Raw genomic sequence first — 18301 nt, 5'->3', positions numbered from 1 at the left:
GGACTTCCAAAATGTTTTTGACCAGGTTCCGCATGAGATATTAGTAAGGGAAATTAAAGCTCATGATTTCGGAGGTAATTTATTGACATAGATAGAGAACTGGATGGCAGTCAGGAAGCAGAGAATTGGAATACATAGGTGCTTTTCAGAGTGGCAGGCAGTGATGAGTGGGCTACCGCAGTGCTGGGACCCCAACTGTTCACAATATACACTAATGATTTGGATGAAGGAATTGAATGCAATATCTCCACATTTACAGATGACACTAAGCTAGGTGGCAGTGTGTGCTGTGAGGATGATGCTAAGAGGGTACAGGGTGACTTGGACAGGCTGGCTGAGTACGTAAATACTCAGCAAATGCAATCCAATGTGGCTAAATGTGAGGTTAACCACTTTGGTCACAAAAACAGGAAGGCAGATTATTATCTGAATGGTGGCAGTTTAAGAAAAGGTGAGGTGTAACGAGACTTGGGTATCATGGTGGAACAGTCGCTGAGGCTTGGCATGTTGGTGCAGCAGACGATGAGGAAAGCTAATGACATGATGGCCTTCATAGCAAGAGGATTTGAGTATTGGAGTAAGGATGTCTTACCACAGACATACAGGACCTTGATAAGGCCATACCTTGAGTGTTGTGTGTAGTTTTGGACTCTTAGTCTGAGGAAGGACATTTTTGCCACTGAGGGAGTCCAGCAAAGGTTCTCCAGACTGATTCCCGGGATGGCAGGGCTGACATATGAGGAAAGACTGGGTCGACTAGGTTTGTATTCACTGGAATTTCATAAAATAAGGAGGGAGATCTCATAGAAACATATAAAATCCTGGTGAGACTGGACAGGCTAGATGTAGGAAGAATCTTCCCAATATTGCGAAGTCTAGAACTAGAGGTCACAGTCTAAGAGTAAGGGCCATGATGTGGAGGTGCCTGTGTTGGACTGGAGTGGACAAAGTTAAAAATCAGACAACACCAAGTTATAGTCCAACAGGTTTATTTAGAATTACAAGCTTTCGGAGTACAGCTCCTTCTGAAGGAACTACCTGACAAAGGCTTGTACTGTTGGACTACAATCTGGTGTTGTATGATTTTTAACTAAGAATAAGGAGTAAGCCATTCAGGACTGAGATGAGGAAAAGTTGTGAACGTGTGGAATTCTCTCCCACAGAAACCTGTTTGGGGCCAGTTCATTAGATATATTCAGGAGGGAGATGGACATAGCCCTTGAGGTTAAAGGGATCTGGGGGTACATAGAGAATGCGGGAATAGGATACTGAGATTACATGATCAGCCGTGATCATATTGAGTGATGGTACAGGCTCAAAGGGCCGAATGGCCTGCTCTGCACCTATTTTCTATGTTTCTATGTTTCTATTACATACAGAAACCTGGTCCATGCTTTCTATCAACCTAGGACTGAAACTCGGGTAGTTTAGGGATTTTTCCATAATTTCTTTCAAATATTTTAACTTCTCTGGAATGATTCCAGAAAAGATGGGGCTTGATTTCCAGTGTGCTATCTCACAGAATTATGAGAGTGTCAAATAGATGAATTTCAGAACTATGACACCAAATCCCTCTCTACCAGATGGCAGGAGTACAATTTGGTAGGGCAGCACATACGGATCTCCTCAATCATCCTGAAAATGTACTTCACACAGAATTGACAGCATGGCATGATCTGCAGTTGTCACACTGTGAGCTCCCAAGACATAAATTTGAGACTTGGGTCACATAGTACTAAAGTACTGAAAAATTGAATGAATTCTTATTGCAGCTCCTGGTATTTACATACACAGCCTATAATTGCAGGTGATTGCACGTCTGGGCTCAAGCTAAGCAATTCAGGTGTATTATAGCACTCTTTGTTCAGCATGCCACAGTGAACCAGGTCAGGTGTCAGATCTCTCAGTGGGAGAGCATTTCGGTGACAGTGATCACAACTTCCTGACCTTTACTATACTCATGGAGAAAGATAGGAGCAGATGTTATGGGAAAGTATTTAACTGGGGGAGGGGGAATTACAATGCTATTAGGCATGATTTGGAGATGCCGATGTTGGACTGCGGTGTACAAAATTAAAAATCACACAACACCAGGTTATAGTCCAACAGCTTTAATTGGAAGCACACTAGCTTTTGGAGTGACAATCACCTAATGAAAGAGCGTTGCTCCGAAAGCTAGTGTGCTTCCAATTAAACCTGTTGGACGATTACCTGATGTTTTGTGATTTTTAACTTTGCTATTAGGCAGGAATTGTGGAGCATAAATTGGGAACAGATGTTCTCAGGGAAATGCATGACAGAAATCTGGAGATTATTTAGGGAGCACTTGCTGATAGTGCTGGACAGATTTGCCCCACTGAGGCAAGGAAGGGATAGTAGGGTGAAAGAACCTTGGATGACAAGAGATGTAGAACATCTAGTCAAGAGGAAGAAGGAAGCTTACTTAAGGCTGAGGAAGCAAGGATCAGACAGGGCTCTACAGGGTTACAAGGTAGCCAGGAAGGAACTGAAGAATGGATTTAGGAGAGCTAGAAGAGGCATGAAAAAGCTTTAGCAAGTAGGATTAAGGAAAACCCCAAACCCAAGAGTTGTGAACCCAACAGTAGCCAGTGGCTGGCTCTGCTGTACAGATGGGCAGGGAAAAGAGTAGAAGGGCTATAGTCATAGGGGACTTAATTGTAGATAGACAGTTATGTGGTCAAAACAAGACTCCCAAATGGTATGTTGCCTACCAAGTGCACAGGTCAGGGATGTCTCAGATCGGCTGTAGAACATTCTGAAGGGGGAGGGCGTACAGCAAGCTGTCATGGTGCATAGAGGCACCAATGATTTAGGTAAAAAACAGGATGAGGTCCTACAAGAAGAATTTAGTGAGTTAAGAGCCAAGTTAAAAAGTAGGACCTCAGAGGTAGTAATTTCAGCACTTGCTACCAGTGCCATGTGCCAGTCAGAGTAGACATGAAAGAATTGGCAGGATGAATGCGTGGTTCAAGAGAAGTGCAGGAGGGAGGGTTTCAGAGCTTTGGGACATTGGACCCGGTTCTGGGGGAGGTGGGACTATTACAAATGGGACGGTCTACACCTGAGCCGGACTGGAACCAATGTTCTTGGGAGTGCTTTTGCTAACGCTATTGGGGAGGGTTTAAACTAATATGGCAGGGGGATGGGAACCAAATGAGGAGGTTAGTGGACAGTAAGGAGGTAGTAAGTAAAGCCCGTAAGGAACTAGTTCATGAAGTCAGCGTGAGTAATGGGAAGAGAAGGCAGGGAGCAGATGATGAACACGAAGGGACTGGTGGTCTGAGGTGCATTTGTTTTAACGTGAAAAGTGTAGTAAGTAAGACAGATGAACTTAGAGCTTGGATTAATACCTGGGAGCATGATGTCATTGCTATTACTGAGACTTGGCTGAAGGAAGGGCATGATTGGCAAATAAATATCCCAAAATATAGATGCTTCAGGCGGTACAGAGAGGGAGGTGAAAGGGTTGGATGACTTGCATTACTGGTCAGACAGAATATCACAGCTATGCTGAAGGAGGGCACTATGGAGGACTTGAGTAGTGTGGTAATATGGGCAGAGCTCAAAAATAGGCAGGATGCAGTAACAATGTTGGGGCAGTACTACAGGCCGCCCATCAGCAAGTGTCAGATAGAGATACAAATATGAAAACAGATTTTGGAAAGATGGAGGAGCAACACTGCAGTGGTAATAGGAGATTTTAATTTTCCAACATTGGCTGGAATTCACTGAGCCTTAGAGGTCTAGATGGAGCATAATGTGTAAGGAGCATCCAGGAGGGTTTTATAGAGCAGTATGTAAATAGTCCAACACGGGAAGGGGCCATACTGGACCTGGTATTAGTGAATGAGCCCAGCCAGGCGGTTGAAGTCTCAGGATGGGATTACTTTGGGAATAGTGATCACAGTTCCGTAAGTTTTAGAATACTCGTGGACAAAGACGAGAGTGGTTCTAAAGGAAGAGTACTAAACTGCGGTAAGGCCAAATATAGCAACATTCAGCAGGAGCTGGGAAATGTGGATTGGGAGCAGCTGTTTGAAGGTAAGTCCACATTTGATATGTGGGAGGCTTTTAAAGAGAGGTTGATTCAAGTGCAGGACAGACATATCCTGTGAAAACGAGGAATAGAAATGGATAGATTAGGGAACCATGGATGACAGATGAAATTGTGAGATGAGCTAAGAGGAAAAAGAAAGTATACATAAGGTTTAGGTGACTGAAAACAGATGAAGATTTGGAAGAATATCGGGAAAGTAGGACCAATCTGAAACGAGGAATTAAGAGGGCCAAAAGAGGTCATGAAATATGTTTAGCAAACAGGATTAATGAAAATTCCAAAGCCTTTTATTCATATAAGGTACAAGAGGGTAACGAGAGAAAGGGTTGGCCCGCTCAAGGACAAAGGAGGAAAGTTATACGTGGAGTCAGAGAAAATGGGTGATATTCTTAATGAACATTTTGGATTGGTATTCACCGAGGAGAGGGATTTTGGGGTTAGGGATAGCTGTTTGATTACTCTAGATCAAGTCGGCATAAAGAGAGAGAGAGAGACTTTTTTACTTACTTACAGTGTGGAAACAGGCCCTTCGGCCCAACAAGTCCACACCGACCCACAACTCACCCAGACCCCTACATTTACCCCTTCACCTAACACTGTGGGCAATTTAGCATGGCCAATTCACCTCACCTGCACATTTTTGGACTGTGGGAGAAAACCAAGCACCCAGAGGAAACCCACAGAGACACAGGGGGAATGTACAAACTCCACACAGTCACCTGAGGTGGGAATTGAACCCGGGTCTCTGGTGCTGTGAGGCAGCAGTGCTAACCACTGAGCCACCGTGCTGTGAGGAAATGTTCACTATCCTAAAAGGAATTAAGGTGGACAGGTCCAGATGAGATCTATTCCAGGTTACTGAGGGAAGCGAGAGAGGAAATAGCTGGGGCCTTAATAGATATCTTTACAGCATTTTTAAACATACGTGAGGTCCTGGAGGACTGAAGAATTGCTCATGTTGTCCCCTTCTTTAAGAAGGGTACAGGGATAATCCAGGTAAGTACAGATCGGTGAGCCTGACGTCAGTGGTAGGGAAGCTGCTGGAGAAGATACTGAGGGATAGGATCTATTCCCATTTGGAAGAAAATGGCCTTATCAGTGATAGGTAACATGGTTTTGGGCAGAGAAGGTCATGTCTTACCAACTTAATAGAATTCTTTGAGGAAGTGACAAATGAGGAAGTGATGGATGACAGGAGGGCTGTGGATGTATTACACATGGACTTGAGTAAGGCATTTGCTAAGGTTCCCCACTGTAGGCTGATGGAGAAGGTGAAGTCGCATGGGGTCCAGGGTGTAATAGCTAGATGGATAGACAACTGGTTGGGCAGCAGGAGACAGAGAGTAGTAGTGGAAGGGAGCTTCTCAAAGTAGAGACCTTAGACCAGTGGTATCCCACAGGGATCCGTGCTGGGACCACTGTTGTTTGTGATATACGTAAATGATTTGGAGGTAGACATAGGTGGTCTGATTAGCAAGTTTGCAGGTGACACTAAGATTGGTGGAGTAGCAGACAGTGAAGGGATCTGTAACAGAGAATACGACAGAATATAGATAGCTTGGAGAGTTGGGTGGAGAAATGGCAGATGGAGTTCAATCCAGGCAAATGCAAGATGATGCATTTTGGCAGATCCAATTCAACAGCAAACTGTACAGTAAATGGAAAAGCCCTGGGGAAAACTGATGTACAGAGAGATCTGGGTGTTCAGGTCCATTGTACCCTGAAGATGGGCAACGCAGGTCAATAGAGTGAACAAGAAGGTATATGGCATGCTTTCTTTCATTTAATGGTGTACTGAATACAAGAGTTTGCAGGTGATGCGACAGTTGTATGGGACTTTGGTTCAGCCATACTTGGAATACTGCGTACAGTTCTGGTCGCCATATTACCAAAAGGATGTGGATGCTTTGGAGAGGGTCGAGAGGAGGTTCACTAGGATATTGCCTGGTATGGAGGACGCTAGCTATGAAGAGAGATTGAGGGGTGACCTAATTGAGGTCTATAAAATCATGAGAGGTATAAACAGGGTGGATAGCAAGAAGCTTTTTCCCAGAGTGGGGGAACTCAATTACTAGGGGTCGCAAATTCTAAGTGAGAGGGAAGAAGTTTAGGGGAGATATGTGTGGAAAGTTCTTTAGCCAGAGGATGGTGGGTGCCTGGAACACGTTGCCAGCAGAGGTGGTAAAGGTGGGCATGATAGCGTCATTTAAGATGAATGTAGACAGATACATGAATGGGTAGGGAATGGAGGGATACAGATCCTTAGAAAGTAGGTGACAGGTTTAGATAGAGGATTGGGATCAGCACAGGCTTCGAGGGGCAAAGGACCTGTTCTTTGTTCTAAGGTGTTCTACACTTAAGTGAGGAACATAAGGATGGCCAGAGTGAGGATAGGCTGGTCAGGGATAGTGGAGGAAACTTGCGCCTGTTGTTGGAGGAAGTAGGGGAGGTCCTTAATGAATATTTTTCTTCAGTATTCACTCCTGAGAGGGACCTTGTCGTTTGTGAGGGCAGAGTGAAATAGATGGATACACTGGAACAGGTTGATGTTAAGAAGGAAAAGGTGCTGAAAATCTTGAAAAACGTGAGGGTAGATAAGTTCCCTGGACCAGACAGAATATCCCTTAAATTATTACAGGAAGCAAGGGAAGAGACTTCTGCGCCTTTGGCAATGATTTTTGCATCCTCAGTGTCCACTGGAATAGTGCCAGACGATTGGAAGGTGGCAAACGTTATTCCCTTGCTCAAGAAAGGAAATAGAGATAACCCTGAGAATTATAGACAGTAGGTCTTACGTCTGTGGTGGGAAATGTATTGGAGAGGATTCTAAGAGACAGGATTTAGGATTACTTGGAAAGCCATTGTTTGATTAGAGTTAGTCAGCATGCTTTTGTGAGGAGCAGGTCATGCTGCACAAACCTTATTGAATTATTTGAGGATGTAACAAAACACGTTGATAGAATATAGAACATAGAAGAATACAGCGCAGTACAGGCCCTTTGGCCCTCGATGTTGCGCCGATCCAAGCCCACCTAACCTACACTAGCCCACTATCCTCCATATGCCTATCCAATGCCCGCTTAAATGCCCAGAAAGAGGGAGAGTCCACCACTGCTACTGGCAGGGCATTCCATGAACTCACGACTCGCTGAGTAAAGAACCTACCCCTAACATCTGTCCTATACCTACCACCCCTTAAATTAAAGCTATGCCCCCTCGTAATAGCTGACTCCATACGTGGAAAAAGGTTCTCACGGTCAACCCTATCTAAATCCCTAATCATCTTGTACACCTCTATTAAGTCACCCCGAAACCTTCTTTTCTCCAATGAAAACAACCCCAAGTGCCTCAGCCTTTCCTCATACGATCTTCCTACCATACCAGGCAACATCCTGGTAAACCTCCTCTGCACCTGTTCCAGTGCCTCCACATCCTTCCTATAGTATGGCGACCAAAACTGCACACAATACTCCAGATGCGGCCGCACCAGAGTCTTATACAACTGCAACATGATGAAGGTAGAGCAGTGGATGTGGTGTATATGGATTTTAGCAAGGTGTTTGATAAGGTTCCCCGTGGAAGGCTAATTCAGAAAGTGAGGAGGCATGGTATACTGGCTGTCTGGATACAGAATTGGCTGACCCATAGAAGGTGGTAGTAGATGGACAGTATTCAGCCTAGAGCTCGGTGACCAGTGGTGATCCACAGGGATTTGTTCTGGGACCTCTGCTCTTTGTGACTTTTATAAATGACTTGGATGAGCAAGTGGAAGGGTGGGTTAGTAAGTTTGCCAATAATACAGTGGTTGGTGGAGTGGTGGATCGTATGGAGGGCTGTTTTAGGTTGCAACCAGACATTGACATGGTGCAGAGCTGGACTGATTGTTCCACATTCCTTGTCACCCAAGTTTCTTTCACCCTACCATCACTTCCTTGCCTCAGTGGGACAAATCTGTCCAGCACTATCAGCAACTGCTCCCTAAACAATCTCCACATTTCTGTTGTGCATTTCCCTGAGAACATCTGTTCCTAATTTAGGCACCCCAGTTCCTGCCAAATAGCATTGTAATTCTCCCTCCCCCAATTAAATACTTTTCCGTACCATCTGCTCTGATCCCTCCCCATAAGTATAGTAAAGGTCAGGGTGTTGTGATCACTGTCACCAAAATGCTCTCCCACCAAGAGATCTGACACGTGGCATGGTTCGTTGCCAAACACCAAATTCAATATGGCCTCCCTCTAGTTAGCCGATCTACATATTAAGTCAGGAACCAACCCTGGACACACCTGACAAACACTGCTCCATCCAAACCATTTTAACGAAGTACATTCCGAACAATATAAGGAAGTTAAAGTCACCCATGACGACAAACCTGTTACTTCTGCATCTTTCCAAAATCTGCCTCCCCAATCTGCTCCTCTGTGTCTTTGTTGCAACTGGGGGTCTGTGGAAAACTCCCAGTAAACTGACTGCCCCTTTCCTGTTTCTGACTTTCACCCAAGCCCTCCTCGATGACCTTCTTTCCTACAGCTGTGATACTATCCCTAAGTAGCAATGCCACTCCACGCTTTCTTTTACCTCCCCACCATTCCTTTTGAAACCTCTAAACCCTGGAACATCCATCAAACATTCCTGCCCCTATGATATCTATGTCTCCATAATGGCCACAATATCATAGTTCCAAGCACTGATCCATGCTCTGAGTTTGTCTCCCTTAATCTTAATATTTATGGTATTAAAATAGACACCCTTCAATCCATCACACTGACTGCAACTTTGCCCAGTCAAGTGCCTATCCCTCCTCACAGACTCTCTGCATGCAATATCTCGCTGTTCGTTCCCACTCCAACGTCTCATCCATAGTTCAGGTTCCCACCCCCCTGCCAATCTAGTTTAAACTCTCCCAAAGAGCTCTAGCAAACCTCCTGACCAGTATATTGGTGCCCCTTCAGTGCAAGTGCAACACGTCCTCCTTATACAGGTCCCATCATCCCCAGCAGGTTTCCCAATGATCCACATACCTGAAGCCCTCCCACCTACACCAGCCCGGCAGCCACCTGTTTATCGCTCTCTTTTCCTAGCCTCATTAGTCCCTGGCACCAGTAGCAATCCTGAGATTGCTACTCTGCTCGTCCTGCCTTCTAGCTTCCAAGCTAACTTCCTATATTCTCTTGTCAGGTCCTCCTCCCTTTTCCAATCTATGTCATTGGTACCAAAATGTACCATGACTTCTGACTGCTCTTCCTCCAGGATCCTGTAGATTCTGGGGAATCCAAGATGGCTGCGATCTGATACGTCTGCTGTGCTCGGGGTCTGCATCAAAACCCAAGTAAGATGAGTTTTCAGCACCCCACCCCGGTAGTCAATTATAAGAAACGTTTGTTAAAATAACATATAAAGTACCTAGAACCTTTTAAATTTGCATCCTTACGATCTGGGAATAAGATGAAGTTTAATAAAGGAAAGGGAGCCAAAGGATCGCAGCAAACAGGGCACTCCCTTATAGTGCAGGAAGCACCCACGGCCACAGTCCTGACTCTCGCAGCACCTTTCAACCTGTTGGAGCAGCAGAATCTAGTCTCAGTTTGTTAAACTGCAAGAGAGAATCGACTCAGCATTGAAACTGATCTCTGCCATGCTGTAAAAGCATGAGCAGGAGATCCAAGCATTGGATCGACGCGTCAAGCTGGTCGAACAAAGGAATGGCGGCGGAGAGCATGGCGGAGAATTCGGAGGTGCTGATCCGAACACTGGAAGATCTGGTTCGGGCCCTGTTGGATCAGGTCGACAAACTCGAGAATTGAGGTCAGAGGAAGACCTTACAAATTGTTGGGCTCCTGGAGCGTGAGGAAGGTGAGAGCCTGGTTACCTTCCTGGAATAGTGGCTCCCACAGCACCTGGGGCTGGAGGTCGAGTTGAGCCGGGTGTGTATGGAGCAGGCCCACTGGATCGCGATGTGCCCCCGCCTAGTCCTAGTGGGACTCCAGGATTATAAAGAGAAGCAGCTGATAATGGAAGCCTCTAGAAGACTGGGAAGAGATTCACAGGCCCTGGTGTACAAGGATTGAAAATTGTTTTCTCAAGACTTCTCTGGGGCCATAATCACAGAAAGGAAATCCTTTGATGACGTCAAGAAGAAATTGAGAGACTTGAATGTCCAATACTCTGTGGTACCCGGCAGTACTGCGCTTTAGTCGTGGAGGGTCTATTTATAATTTTGACTCGGCAGAAAAAGCAAGTAACTTTTTGGACTGTCTGAAATAAATGATCTGGGTCAGGCAAAATAAACAAAGACAATAATGGACAATGGTGACAGGTGGAAGATGAATGGGGTCAATGTATGGAGGGGACGGGGTGGGCGCCATTGTTAACTCCCATGTGTAAATAATAAGTTTTCTTTGTCTTGGTATTGCTTGGGTCTGGGGCACGGCCTTTGCTGGAAGGAACCAGGATGGTTGTAAGGTTTAGGATGAATGGCCCCTATGGGCAAGGAGGGAAATCTCCGGCCATTCGTTATTTATATGTTTGCTTGGTTAAGTATAGTGGTTAGTGTTTTTTTTAGTCCTAGTAATATTTGTAAGGATAGGTTTTAGATCTTTTTTTCACTCGGCGCACCATGAATAAGTTTCTTCCTCTTGGGGGACCGCAGGCTGCTATGTGCAGTCATGGCTAGTGGTTCATTTAGATGGTGCACCTGGAATATAAAAGGTGCCATTCTCCGAATAAAAGGAAGAAGTGCTCTCAAACCTTAGAAAGGAAAGGGTTGACATCGCTGTGCTGCAGGAAATACACTTAACTAACAGGGAACATTTGAAGTTGCAGCAGGAAGGATTTGGTAGGGTATTCTTCTCCTCTTTCAACTCCAAGAGTAGAGCAGTGGCGATACTAGTACAAAGGAAACTCCCATTCCAGATAGTAGAACAAATCAAGGATGAATATGGGCGGTTCATCATTCTCAAAGCCTTAATACGCGAGGAAGAGTATGGCATCCTGAACATCTTTTGTCCCCTGGCGCACACCCTTAAATTCTTAATTGACACAGTCTCTAAATTAATGGCTCTTGGTGTGCGCCATATGATCATAGGAGGAGACTTTAACGTCTCATGGACCCCGAGGTGGACAGGATGCCAAGGGGTCTCTTGGGTATCTCCCTGCAATCTAAACAGTCAATGGATTTGTGTGGGGAGTTTGAGCTGGTGGATGTGTGGAGATGTCTCTATCCTATTGGTAGGGATTTTACTTTCTACTCCAACCCGCACAAGTGCCTCACGAGAATTAATATGTTCTTTGCCCGATTGGTCTGTTTGGATTTGGCATTATCTTGCAGGATTGGGAACATTGCTATTTTGGACCATTCAGCAGTGTACTTGGATGTCAAGATTAAGGGTAATGGAATAGACATGCAACACTGGTGCATGGATCTGTTTCTTTTGAAAGACTGGAAATTTATGGAGTACCTCAAAAGGGAGTTTGAGGCATTTTGGGACATAATTCGGGTACAGCCAGTAATCCGTCAGTGCTTTGGGAGACTACCAAGGCGTACTTAAGGGGTCTGATTATCTTATATTCAGCAACCAGGGAAAGGCAGAGAAGAGAGCAGCAACAGATGCTCCGGGCCGGCCAAAAGCAGCTGAGTCAGCATATTATGACAGACCATCTCCTGTGGTGAAGCTGCAAACAGTCACAACTCTCCGGGCTGCTCTGAATTCAGTGCTTACACGGGCAGCGAAGAGAGAGGTCTCCCTTGCAAAGCAAAAGTTATTTGAATACGGGGATAAGCCAGGTAGATATCTGGCTTGTCTGGCTCGGAAGAAAAATGCTCCGCAATCCACGAGTCGAAAAAGATTAATGCCATATTTCAGAAATTTTAAGTGGAATTATACCAGTCAGAGTGCTGTGAGGATGAGGTGGCAAGAATGGAATCCTTTTTTGAGAGCATGGACCTCCCCAGTATAACCGAAGAGCAAATCTCCCTTTTAAATGCACCCTTAACAACACAGGAGGTACAGGAGGCGGTAAGACAGTTCCAAAGCACCTGGCCCAGAGAGGTTCCTCAGTGAGTTCTACAAGGTATTCATAAACATGTTGGCTGATCCAATCCTGAGAATGTATAATCACTCATATAACCAGGACCACCTTCCATCCTCTCTTCGGGAGGCCAATATCTCCCTCATTTTAAAGAAAGGAAAAGACTCTGAGGACTGTGCCTCATATAGACCTACCTCATTGCTGAATATAGATTTTAAAATCCTGTCAAAGATGCTGGTCCTGACATTGGAAAAGGTGTTGCCCACTATTTTTATCCAGGACTGTAGCTCTTCCAATAACATTAGGAGGGTGTTGAATATAGTGCAGATATGCCAGCAGAGGTTAATTCCAGGTTTGGTGGTCTCCTTGGGTATGAAAAAGGCATTTGATCAGGTAGAGTGGGCGTATCTTTTTGGTGTCCTAGAATAAGGTGGTCTTGGGGGTCTTTTGCTAGGCAGTGCTATATCGGGGCCTCAAGCCGGTGGTTCTTACAAATGGTGTTAAATCGGATAATTTTAGCATTGGGAGAGGCAGCCGACAAGGGTTTCCCTCGCCTTGACGCATTATTTACCTTAGTAATTGAACTGTTGGCAGAGGCCATTTGGAAGAACCCTGAAATAGTGGCGCCAAAGGTAGGAATGTGAGAGCACAAAATTACTCTCTACACTGATGATGTCTTTGTTTTTGGCTAATCCGGTAAAGTTCGTACCCCAGCTAATACAAAAAATTAAATTATTCGGCATCTTCTCAGGATATAGAATAAACTTTACAAAGTTGAAAGCTATAACCCTGGTGGGCTTGGTGGGAGTGCCTGACCTGGAGGATGGAACACAGTTTCCTTTTCGATGGCCGCAAAAAAGGTTTCTTTTCTGTGGGTATTTTTATTAACCCCATTTTCCATCAGCTATACAGAGCTAATTTTGTGCAATTGTTTGATAAGATAAAGCAGGATCTACAGCAGTGGGAAGGGTTACCAATATCATGGTTAGGCTGAATAGCCTTGATAAAAATGAAGGCTACTATATCCGATGAGTATGCTCCCGTTGTTGCTGCCCAGATAGGTGCTGCGGAAATTAAATGGCTGGTTGGGTCCTTCATCTGGTGTCACAGATGGCCTCTCATTATATTTACTAAGTTGCAGCTCCCACAGGGTATAGCGGGGTGGATCTCCCAGATCTAAAGCAATATCACATAGGTGCCCTATTGTCATGTGTGCGTAATTGGGTGCACAAGGATGCGAGGTTGATATGGCTTGACCTCGAGGCTTCTCAGGTAAGGTGTTCCCTCGTTAATTTATTGTTTATGGATAGGATGATATCCTTGGTTGAGCATTGTAAAAGCCCGATTATCTTAAGTACGGTCATAGTGTGGAGAATAATGCGTCAAGGTGAGGGAAATTCACACAAGACCTCACCATTCACCCCTGTAGATGGAGCCCCAGGATTTAGATCAGGGTCAATGGACTCTAGCTTTTAGGCATGGAAGGTCAAGGGAGGCTCCTCAATTGGGAGATTTATTTGAGGGAGATGTCTGGTGTCTTTTAATGAATTGAGTCACAAATATGCGCTACCTGGTAGAGAGCTCTTCCGTTATTTCCAGATTAGGGACCACATTTTTGGCTCAACCCTACAAGTCTGATATAGAGAGAAGAGTGCTCCAGTGTGCGGGCAATCTCTCAGTCAGCACCCTATACCATTTACAGAGGGATTTGGAAAGGAGAATTTAAGAATTAATGAAATTAGATGTTACCATCTGTTTAAAAGTCTGTAAACTTGTGTTTTGTGAAAATAGTTTGAGTTTATTCCATTTTGTCTTTATTACTTTGACTTAATAAATACTGTTTTATTGATAAAACCAAGTTCAGCAATATTGCATTCTTGTATCTCAGTGAGACATCACTTTGTTAAAACCAAACAAAACAAACTTTGACCTATCAATCAGACTTAATTCTGGCATTTGACTTGTCCAGTAATAACATCAACTGAGACATAACATGTGCCTCTTTTTGTTTTTCCATTCATGAGAATGTGAGTATAGCTGCCTTCTTGAACCACTACAGTCCATCTAACGTAGGTATACACACAATGCTGTTAGAAAGGAGCTTTACGATTTTATTCCAGTAGCAATGAAGGAACAGAAATATCCCAAGTTAGGATGGTGTGTGATTCAGAGAAGGACCTGCAGGTGTTGGCCATGCATTTACTACCCTTATTCTTCTTGAGACGGAGTTCACAGGTACTGAGTGCTGCTGGAGGGCATCTTGTACTGCTGCTGCCACTGTGCAATGATGTGAGAAGGAATGAATGTTTAGGGAGATACATGGACTGCCAATTAAACATTGTTTTGTCCTGGATGGAGTTGGGTTTCTTGAGTGTGTTTAGAGCTACACTCATCCAATCCAATTCCACTCATTCCATCACAGTCCTGATTGTGACTTATAAATGGAGACAGGAGGTGAGTTATCCACCACAGAATTCCGAGCTCTGACTTGGTCCAGCTAAATCTTTGGTCATTGGTAACTTCTCTACAGGATGATGCCCGTTAGAATTCAGAAATGTAATGTCACTGAATGTTGTGGGGAGATGTTTAGAATCTCTCTTGTTGGAATTTGTCATTACCAGTTCCCTTTATTTCATGGGATATGGGTTCTACTGACAAGGACAGCAGTTGTAACACATGTGATTTGCCCTTGACTTGAGTAGCTTGCTGGGCAATTCAGAGCAGTCACATTGCTAAACGTTTGGAGTCACAATGAGGCAGACTACAGGTTTCTTTCTCAAAAAGCATTTCATGAACTAAGTGAATTTTTACACAATAGTTACATTGTCTGACTTTCAATTCCAGATTTATTAAGTGATTTTAAATTCCAGTTTTGAACCTGGTTCCCAGAACACTAGTCAGTGAACAAGTAATCCAAAATTTCAGAGTAATTATTCTGAGGATCTGGGTTTAAATCCCCCCATGTCAGATGGGGAACCTTAAATTCAGTCAAATTCTAGAATGAAAAAACTAGCCTAATGGCAACCGTGTAATCACTGTCAATTGTGATAAAAACCCATCTGATTTACTAATGTTCTTCAGGGATGGAAATCTCACTCTTTCCTGGTCTGACCTATATGTTACTCCAGACTCATGTAACTCCATGTCAATGAAGCTGACTTTTATCTATCCCCTGGAGAAATAGCAATGGGCAACAAATATTGGCCTCGCCAGCGACACCCACATCTAAAGGACAGATAAAAAAAATCAAGATCACACCCTATCACTGTGTTAAAAAATGGCCCATCATCCTATCCTTAGCTCTTCTTAGTCCTATGAACTCTGTTTACCAATTAAAATGTCCTTACCAGTGAGAATAGTTTATCCATATTAATGAAAGTTAATTGTGATTTTAATATCTCTACATTTTTTGTGAACTTTCTCTGTTCTAAAGGGAAAAACACTATTTTCAAGTCTTTTTACAGAATTGAGGCCCTCCAGCTCTTGTACTACACTAGTAAATCTTTCCATAGGATGATGGGCACCTTCTCTAAGGCATTTCTCTGAAGTGTGGTGTCTAGAGGTGTGGGAGCGGCATGGGGGCTCAGTCATTAGCACTGCTGTTTCACAATGCCAAGGAACCAGGTTTGATTCCACCCTTGGGTGACTGTCTATGTGAAGTTTACACATTGCTCCTGTGTCTGCATGGGTTGACTCTGGGTGCTCTGCCTTCTTTTCGCAGTCCAAAGATATGCAGGTTAGGTCGATTGGCTATGCTAAATTATGAGAAAGTGAGGTCTGCAGATGCTGGAGACTTGAAGAAGGAGACCACATCCCAGAGCCCTTCATCAGGAAACTTGGCACTGACCCTTATAGAAAGCTGACCAAGTGTCTCCAGCAGAAATATTAGTACAATTCGATCATAAGATAGAGGAGACAGGGGACGAACCGTCTACAACACAAATTCCCAGCTCAGCCAACAGAACCACAACAACAAGCACCCGAGCTACAAATCTTCTCACAAACTTTGAATAGAGGAGCAGCCCATCAAGTCTGTGCTACTATTCGATCATGACTGACATGTTTCTCAAATCCATTTTCCTGACTTCTCCCCATAATCCTTGATTCCTGATGAAGGGCTCCAGCCCAAAACGTTGATTCTCCTGCTCCTCAGATGCTGCCTGACCTGCTATGATTTTCCAGCAACACACTCTCGACTATGCTTATTATTTATCCTTAGTGTTTAGGGATGTGCAGGGTAGTTAGATTAGCCATATGGTTACAGAGTTAAGGGTGGATGCTCTTCAGAGGGTCGGTGTGGACTCGATGGGCTAAATGGCCTGTTTCCACAGTGAAGGGATTCGAGAACTGGACACAATACTCCACTGGCCTATTCGGCAATTTATAAATGTCTAAGATAACCTGCTCACCCTTATGCTCTATGCCTTTATCAATAAAGTTAAGAATCACATGTTTTAACAACCTTCAACAATGTGTGCATACAATCCCTTGCTCTCTCTAATCCTGTTCCCTTTAAAATTGAACTATTCATTTTACATCTGTTCTCCTCAATCTTTCCATCAAAATTAATTACTTCACAGTTATCTACATTAAATGTCATTAGCCATGTATGAGAGAATGCTGTGTTGGAATTGTCATGGTTATGTCAGTTCGTCCCCAAATACCGAGTTCCTTGTCTCAGCTGGATTGTCATGTGGAGGTACAATCTGAATTCAACGGAGTCAGAACTCCTATAGTCTGACAGTTATTTTAGGAACTGGATGAGGGCTACCCTCAGTACAGAAGCTGTTGGCACTTTCAACTTTAGAAGCAGCATGGGAAACATCTTCAGCATTCCTGGCAGACACAGGCTGGCTGTCCCCATTATGGTGACTAAGGACAGAACCTCCACCTCAATGGATAGCTCAGAGTTCCATTGATAGGAAAGGAACTCCCTGAACTGTGAAATCCAAATATCAAAAAGTCAATTCAACAGATGCAGGCACTGACCCTTATAGAAAGCTGACCAAGTGGATCTCCAGCAGAAATATTAGTACAGTAAGATCATAAGTTATAGGAGCAGAATTAGGCCACTCAGCCCATCGAGTCTGTTCTGCCATTCGATCATGGCTGATATGTTTCTCAAACCCATTTTCCTGACTTTTCCCCATAACCCTTGATCCCCTTACCATTCATGAACCTATCTATCTATGTCTTAAGTACACTCAATGATTTGGCTTCCACAACTTTCTGCGGCAATGAGTTCCACAGATTCACCAGCCTCTGGCTGAAGAAATTCCTCCTCCTCTCAGATCTAAACATTGCCTCTTCACTCTGAGGCTATGCCCTCAGGTCCTAATTTTTCCTACTAGTGGAAACATCTTCTCCACATCCACTCTATCCAGGACTCTCAGTATTTTATAGGTTAAAATGGCATCCAAACTCATCCTTCTAAACTCCATCGAATACTGACCCAGAGATTTCAAGCACTCCTCATATTGACAAGCCTTTCATCCCCGGATCATTCTTGTAAACCTTCTCTGGACCCTCTCCAAGACCAGCACATCCAACAATTGACACAAGGACAGCTCGACGTGCTCTGCTCTACATCAGGGAAAGATGTTCAACAATCCAAATATTTAGAAATGAAGGCAAAATTCCTGAAAGTACTGCACTAGTGATTTGTCTTATCCAAAATGTATAACACACTTGCTGTTTTATACAGAAGGAAACTTGTAAATTAAGTGGTTACCTTTGTCATCAGTGTACTGTTCCACATGTTCATGTACTTTGTCTTGAGACTGAAGCTCAGATTCCAGATTTTGTTTGGTGTCAGAAACAGAGTCCAGGTGTTGTTCTACCTGCTCTGAGGGATGTAGTTCCTGTATTCCTTTTAGTGGTTTAAGCCTACACAGGGAAATGGATAGGAGAAAAATGTGCTTATAAATACTATACTTGCATTAAAATAATCCTACGAATAAAGCAGAGCAAACATGTTTCCAAGTTGCTTAACTTACACTAATTTTTAGTGAGAAATCTTCACTTGCTCTTTATGAAATCAAAAGATTGTTTCAGATACCAAGACCACATACTTCCATCAAAGCTAAAGCAACAAATCAAGGGACAGTTCTGATTTTTAATATGGTGTGGATTCCACTTAAATAGAATCAGTTTAATCAGAAGATTGTGAGCAGTTTTGGTCCCCTTATCTGAGGA

General features: G+C 43.9%; 1 long non-coding RNA gene across 1 annotated transcript in view; it reads right to left on the bottom strand.

The window, feature by feature from the left end:
- LOC148151793 (uncharacterized) overlaps positions 1 to 18301 on the bottom strand; it is a 73281-nt gene that overhangs the window by 36668 nt on the left and 18312 nt on the right. Inside the window, exon 2 of the long non-coding RNA XR_015752034.1 lies at positions 17838 to 17992. This is a non-coding gene — a long non-coding RNA (uncharacterized LOC148151793). The remainder of the gene's footprint in view (positions 1 to 17837; positions 17993 to 18301) is intronic.

This window comes from Chiloscyllium plagiosum, unplaced genomic scaffold (genome assembly GCF_037043375.1).
Source record: "Chiloscyllium plagiosum isolate Xiang-an unplaced genomic scaffold, Cpla_swu_hap1 HiC_scaffold_3, whole genome shotgun sequence".
Classification (NCBI taxonomy): domain Eukaryota; kingdom Metazoa; phylum Chordata; class Chondrichthyes; order Orectolobiformes; family Hemiscylliidae; genus Chiloscyllium; species Chiloscyllium plagiosum.
This window is presented reverse-complemented; position numbering and strand designations above follow the sequence as displayed.